Source organism: Hippocampus zosterae, chromosome 1, assembly GCF_025434085.1.
Source record: "Hippocampus zosterae strain Florida chromosome 1, ASM2543408v3, whole genome shotgun sequence".
Classification (NCBI taxonomy): Eukaryota; Metazoa; Chordata; class Actinopteri; order Syngnathiformes; family Syngnathidae; genus Hippocampus; species Hippocampus zosterae.
Genome location: NC_067451.1, coordinates 17,202,701 through 17,209,795, shown reverse-complemented (window position 1 = coordinate 17,209,795; position 7,095 = coordinate 17,202,701). Strand labels below are relative to the sequence as shown.

Sequence of the window (7,095 nt, the reverse complement as noted above, 5' to 3'; positions counted from 1 at the left end):
TGAAGCGGTGACACGGGTAATTGAAATAGAATCGGGTAGGAGGTGGGAGAGACGATGGAAGCGGGTGGGCGGTGGTGATGTTCAACCAGCTGTGAGAGCTTCAGCAGTGCGGTTGCTCAAGTTGAATATTTCTCCAGCATCAGGAGTCACTCAAGATGGAAGCTCCAGAGACCAGGGGGTCTGCGAGCCATAACTTGGAGGTCCACAAAATAATTTGCCATAATGCATATTAATTCCGTTTTTTCACAGCCCTCTGAATAGGGATCGTCGGCCAGCATGGAAGGATCACTCTTTCTGTACTTTTTTGATACATTTATTGCGACACTTTGCAGCAGAAGTACCTGTAGATGTAGTAGTAGATGAAATAGAAGTAGTTGCAGTAGCAGTATCAGAAGCAGGTAATAACCTAAAGCACACATAAATGCAGTAAAAAATTAATATTTCTATCTTTCTGCATCACGATGTAAATATGTATAGAATTGACATGAATTCTTTTATTTTAACAATACATACTTTAATCAACCATGATTTCACTATGTATTATTATCGTCATCATTATACATTATTTTAAACGTAAGAAACCATACATACATACATACATACATACATACATACATACATACATACATACGTATCAAGTCGACTCGAACAAAAGAACTACAAGTCCCAAAGGTCCAAACGGGAAGTGGGGAGCCGGCATGATTAAGCCCAGGTGCAACGCAATGTACTTCGTTCAAACATCGAATTCCAGCTGGACAAACATGACAACTATGCAAAATGAGTTAAATAAAGACACCACTGTTCTAGCAACACTTTAGCCCACGCTGTTTACTAGTGATGGGTCCAGCGACACCGATGCATTGACACATGCGCCGCGCTCACAGAGCAAACCACGTGTCGATGCATGTGCTGCTTCATTACGTCACGTGATTGACACGTGAACTGCCATCGGCTGCGTTGACACAGTCCAGGCTTCTAATTGACACACCGGATGCGTTGACACAGTCCAGGCTGCTAATTGACACATGGCTGCGTTGACACAGTCCAGGCTGCTAATTGACACATCGGCTGCGATGACACAGTCCAGGCTGCTAATTGACACGTGAACTGCACCGGTGCAGTTTAGACTGCATCGGCTGCTTGGCACAGTCCAGGCTGTGCCACTTAGTCCAGGGGGCGTCGACTCAGCGCAGAGGGCGTTGACGCAGCAAAAGCCCGCCGCACAGTGTTTATAAGGAAGTGCGTCTGGCAACACAATACCACCTGCCGAAACAAGCCAGACCTCACTCACGCTCGCTTGTCGAAGTTCGTGTCAGTGGAGACTTCGTGTTCGTGCCTTGCCTTCCTTGCCGATTATGGAGCAGAGACGCAAATCATCTGCCGTGTGGGACCATTTTGATGTCCTGGAGAATAAGGTATTATTTATTTATTTATTCAAATCGCCTTCTGTCGCCGAGAGCCTCTCGGCGAGAGGCACTCACCGAGTGCCTCTCAGATTATTGACATGTGCTGTACCATTCTAATCCGAATACATTTCAAGGTAACTCTTAGTTACTTCTTATTCACATTTCATTACAGGTGAAATGTCGAATTTGCCAAGTCGAATTGTCATACACCAACAGAAGCACCTCCACCATGCTGAGGCATTATCGGGCCAAGCATGAGAATGAAGTTCGCGATACACCCAGTATTACGCCAGGTATACAAACGTTCACTCATCTTTTCACGGTTGCTATGTTGATGATTAATTGACAATCAGTAATTATTATTGGTTGACTCTCCACTCCATGTTTGACAATCAAGGTTCCAGGAAGCAGCTGTACTGGAAGGACCAACACACTTCTTTCCCAAACCTCTCCCACCTCGCAAAGGAGTTCCTTTGTACGCCAGCCTCATCCGTCCCTTGTGAGCGTGTGTTCTCCACAGCAGGAGAAATTGCTTGTAAAAGACGCAACAGGTTGAAGTTTAAAACATTGGAGCATCTTATTTTTCTCAATAAAAATTTGTGAAGTCAAAGCCCACAAGTATCCTTATTCAAATGATCTTCACATTATTTGAACACATTGAATGTTGCAAAATGAATGCATGGATGTGAATGATATTGTATACACTTCATCATCAAATCGATGAATGACTTTATGAAAATGTCTTGGAACAGTTGTAGATGCAAAACCATGCTGGTACCTACATAATAGATAAGAAAAGAAAAATATCCCAAACCATAGGGATCCTCCCAAAAACTAAGGATGTGCTGAATAAGAGATCCTTGTACACATACTTTTATTACTCCCATATTTGACCTATTGTGTGGAAATATGGGGAAATGCCAGTAAAACGCACTCTGTTTTAAAACTACAATACAAAGCAATCAGAACAATCACTCGCTCCAAATAGACGGAACCCACAAATCCACTGTTTATCAAATTAAACAATGAAATCTCATGACCTGGTTGACTTCAATTAATGTATAAAGCACACAACAACCTCCTTTGCCAAAACATCCAGAAGCTTTTTAAAATTCGAGAAAGTTGTCATCATTTAAGGGGTACTAACCTATACAAAAAAATCCAAAACACGAACAAACATCACGCAAAGGAGTGTACCTGTAATAGGTGTGAATCTGTGGAATGATTATGAAACGGACCAATAAAATGAGTAACTCTTGCTGAGATTAAAAATGAATTCGAGAGTAGTAGAAGACAACTACACAAATCAGAAATAAGCTGATAAATTCGATACACTCATGAAATATAGCAATACATCAGAAATACATTGATGAGATTTAATATACAGTATATATATTAAGTCCTTTCATAACTTTGCTGCTGTGAATCTGGAATTTCTCCATTGCGAGACTAATAAAGGTTTTCTTACTTACTTACTTGAAATGTAGCATCCATTATGAATATGAGAAAATCGACATATACATGTGCTCCAATGAGTATGTACTGTATATACAAACCTAAAGTTGTAAAAATGTACAAGTACAGCATACATAAGGGTAAAAGCATTTGTTGATATGTAGAATTTCTTTCCTATTTTGAAAAATGATCAATTCATATATAAGAAGGGGTAGGACTCGGGGTAGGTTTTTTACTTCTTTCTACTCCTTTGAACACATATTTGTGATGATGACTATTTTCTTTTCCTTTTTTTATATCTTACCTTCACTTTTTGCCAATTTATTACCGAATTGAATGTTTATATTTTCAATATACAAATAAATTTATCAGTCAGTTCAGTCTGTTAAGTGGGTTGGCTGCAGGGATCTTGAAGGTCCAGCAGGTGGCAGTGGTCAGTGACACAGTATCAGCACAGTATCAACACAGTGTGTCAGTGTGTCGACACGCCTCATGAGGCCTCATAGATTAAACAGTGTTTACATTGCCAATTGCGAACGGTAACTGACTGTGATTGCATAGTGATGCGGCAAACATAAAGTACAACGGACACAATGCAAAGCAGACAAACAAAACAACCGATCATCATCAAATCTAAAGCTAACTTTAGATATCTGGTAAAGAAAAGCGCAAGCGTAGCTTACCGTTGGGCCATGCCGACGACGAAGCGAGTGTATTCACTAACGTAACATAATGTGATGCTGCTTTTTATACGTCGCGCGAACGGTCATCTGTCAGTGGCAGCCCCACCCCTCTTAAAGCGCCAGGTGAATCCAACAATGTATGCTAAAACTCATTGAGCATAAACGTTAAAATCTGACGTCGGCGCTCCTCAGGTGTGACACCCGTATTAATGAAAAGCTGTTGACGTGTCCGCATAGGCAAATAACATCGTGCATCTTAGAAATTATCGCTCGCACCGTCGCCTTGCAGCAAATTACCATCCTTTGGGATGTTTCGAAAAAAAATAAATCACCACACAAGCGTGCCGAATATGTGAGGCATATCTGGCGTGAACAAACCTTACAAACATTAACCAGAGATGGATCGCAACGTTCTCAAAGTTTCCAAATCATCATAAGTTCAACGGCTCAACAGTCAATATTTTCAGATTCCTACCGTCTTCTATGAAAGCAGACAGGTTATTTTATCAAAATAAATCATTTGCAAACATCTGATTTTACTTTGGGGAACAGCAAGCAATATTTTTATTTATTTTTTTTCTTCTTCTGACATGTAAAAGACTTAACTCAGTCCGAAACATTTTTCTCAGTTTGAAATATTATGTTTTTGAATAATGGGAAGGATTTAATTCTTATATATATATATATATATATAGATATATATATATAAGAGAGAGAGAGAGAGGAGGGGGGCGGTATTTCCATTCGTTTCAATGTCATTTCGATGGGGAAAGATGAATTGAGACATGAGTGTTTCGAGTTACTAGTGTGGTAACGGGACGAATTGAACTCGTATGTCAAGGCACTACTCTGACTTTAAATTGCTCTGATAAAAACACCTGACTTTGCACAGCAGGAAGTGAAATTGAAAAACAACACAAAGCTGCAGTGTTGCCCAGTTCCAGGTAACCAAAATATTAGGAAGGACTCCCACTGTGATGCAGTGCAAACGGCCACCGCAAGAATAAAGTAGCATCATGAGGGGAGATTCATCGAATGAATGACCTTGTAAAATGACCTGTCATACAAAGTGTAAATGTGCTGTCATCCATCCATCCATGATGTGAACCGTTGATCCTCACAAGAGTCACGAGCCATCATATTTGCACAACATAATAGGAATACATGTGCACGTTTAAATGTGTGCACTGAGACACATGCACACACTTTTATTTATTTGTGATGTCTTTGGGTTCACATCATTAATTTTCTCACTCAACTATAGCCTGTCACTCATTTGTCACATGATCAATGTTAGTTCTCTATTGATGCCTTTAGTTTCTGTCAAACACACACACACGCACACACACGCACACACATGCACACACATACACTCATTATTTCCCTAAAGGTGTGCATTCTCCTGCCGTGAGTTCCGCATTCAATCATCTAGAATAATAAGAAAAATTGTTCAGGCTCGTCTGCTCTGGCAGACAAAATAAGCTTGAATATTTACCACCTAGTGTTTGTCCTTATAAAAAAAATTAAGAATACAAAACAATACAATACAATACATGCTGATTTATGTATGTCACAATCACAATTTTCAGTCCAACAGAGAGCACATAAGCTTGCAAACAGATACTATATTTGTTTTGTTTGGTTCTATTAGACAGTGACTAGCTCTCTTTTTGTTTTTTAGCTTAAAACATCGCCATTCCAGTTAATTAGTCATTGCCGAGCGGAAAGAAGGAGCAGCAACAGCAACAGTAAAGTCAACATTTCTCTCGTGTGAAGCTTTCCCACATTTGAAAGTAAAGAACAGAGCGAAACACGGTGGCAGTGCGTGTGTAGAAATTGGCGACGTGAAGAGGGGGCTGGACGAAACGCTAGCTGGTTAGCACGGAAGCTAACCGCGGACGTTAGCGCGGAAGCTAACTGCGAAAAGTCGCTACGCAGCTGGAACCCACGACCAGAGACCAACCAACCAAACGCCAGCGAGCGTGAGGAAGCCGGTAAACCCACTTGCCTCGTTAGAAACACCCAGCAGCAAGCCTACTGGACACGTCACAAACTAGCATACAACCGGCTAGCAACGAGACCCGACAAAATGCCACCCAAACAGAAGCAAGACACAAAGCAGGAAGAGGATTCCCTGACCCTCACTCAAGTAAATGAATTACTCCAGCAACAAAAAGAACTTTTTACGGCGCTCTTGCAACAACAACAGGAAAATTTCAAAGGATTTGTCAAGATGATAATAGACTCAACAAACTCACGACTTGACACTTTTACCAGGGAAGTCCAAGAAATAAAAACCAGCATCAACTTTACCCAAAAAGAGGTAGACGACATTAAAAAAAATCTAATCTGTCAAACTGGCCATTCCAAAGACATGCAAACGGAATTCTACAAAGTATGTGACGGCATGCATGTATTAACGGACAAGGTGGACTACTTGGAAGGACAGTCAAGAAGAAACAACTTAGTAATTGAGGAAAAACCGGGAGAAACGTGGACTGAAACAGAGGAAAAAGTTCAAAAAATCCTTAAGGAGAAACTGCTGATACAGGGGCAAATTGAGGTGGAGAGAGCTCACCGCACAGGAAGACAAGACCCTGGAAGACCTCGACCAAGGCCAGTTGTGGTGAAATTTCTAAGATACAAGGACAGATCAAGGATCCTACAAAATGCAAAATATTTAAAAGGTTCCAACATATACATTAACGAAGACTTTACAGATGCCGTACGACAAAAAAGAAAAGAGCTCCTCCCAAAATTAAAAGCTGCACGTGACAGAGGGGAAACTGCCTACTTAAGACATAACAAACTTATTGTCCACCCCCGCACCAGTACTCCAACACAACAGGCTCGAGTTCAACACCATCAAGCAGCATACTGAGAATTTTTCACCACCCGACAATAAAAACTCTGACCCTACTGAAGCAGGAAATTCACATACCAAAAAACATGGACTTCGAATCCTTTGATGACCCTTCCAACCCTTTGATGACCTCCAACCCTACTGACCACAAGACGTTTGACCCTGAGAACAACTTGGACCCGGACAATAACTTTTTCAAGACCGACCGACCGCGAGGCAGCCAGCGACGACCGACCGTGAGGGAGCCAGTGATGACCGCGAGGAAGCCAGCGACGATTGCAGGGAAGCCAGCGACCGTGAGGAAGCCTGGAGACAACCAGCCTGCGACCACCGTGAGAGAGCCAACGACGACCGCAAGGGAGCGAGAGACGACCGAGAGGAAACCAGCGACGACTGCAGGGGAGCCAGTGACCGCGAGGGAGCCGGGAGACGGCGAGCCTGAGGCAGCCGGGAGACAACCAGCCAGCGCGCGTGAGAGAGCCGGGAGGCAGCCAGCCGGCGAGCGTGAGGGAGTCGGCGACGACCGCGAGGGAGCCAGTGACCACGAGGGACCCAGTGATGACGGTGAGAGAGCGAGCGACGACAGCGAGGGAACCAACGACGGCCGTGAGGGAGCCATCGACGACCGTGTGGGAGCGGGAAATTCACATCCCAAAAACATGAACTTCCAACCCTTTGAAGATATTGA

The 7,095-nt window shown here is 42.6% G+C and overlaps 1 long non-coding RNA gene across 1 annotated transcript; it reads left to right on the top strand.

The window, feature by feature from the left end:
* The first annotated feature begins 1,379 nt into the window (after nucleotides 1-1,379).
* LOC127600575 (uncharacterized) lies at nucleotides 1,380-1,939 on the top strand. Its single transcript, XR_007962370.1, has 3 exons — nucleotides 1,380-1,415; nucleotides 1,579-1,699; nucleotides 1,804-1,939. It is a non-coding gene; the product is annotated as an uncharacterized LOC127600575 (long non-coding RNA).
* Nucleotides 1,940-7,095: the final 5,156 nt, after the last annotated feature.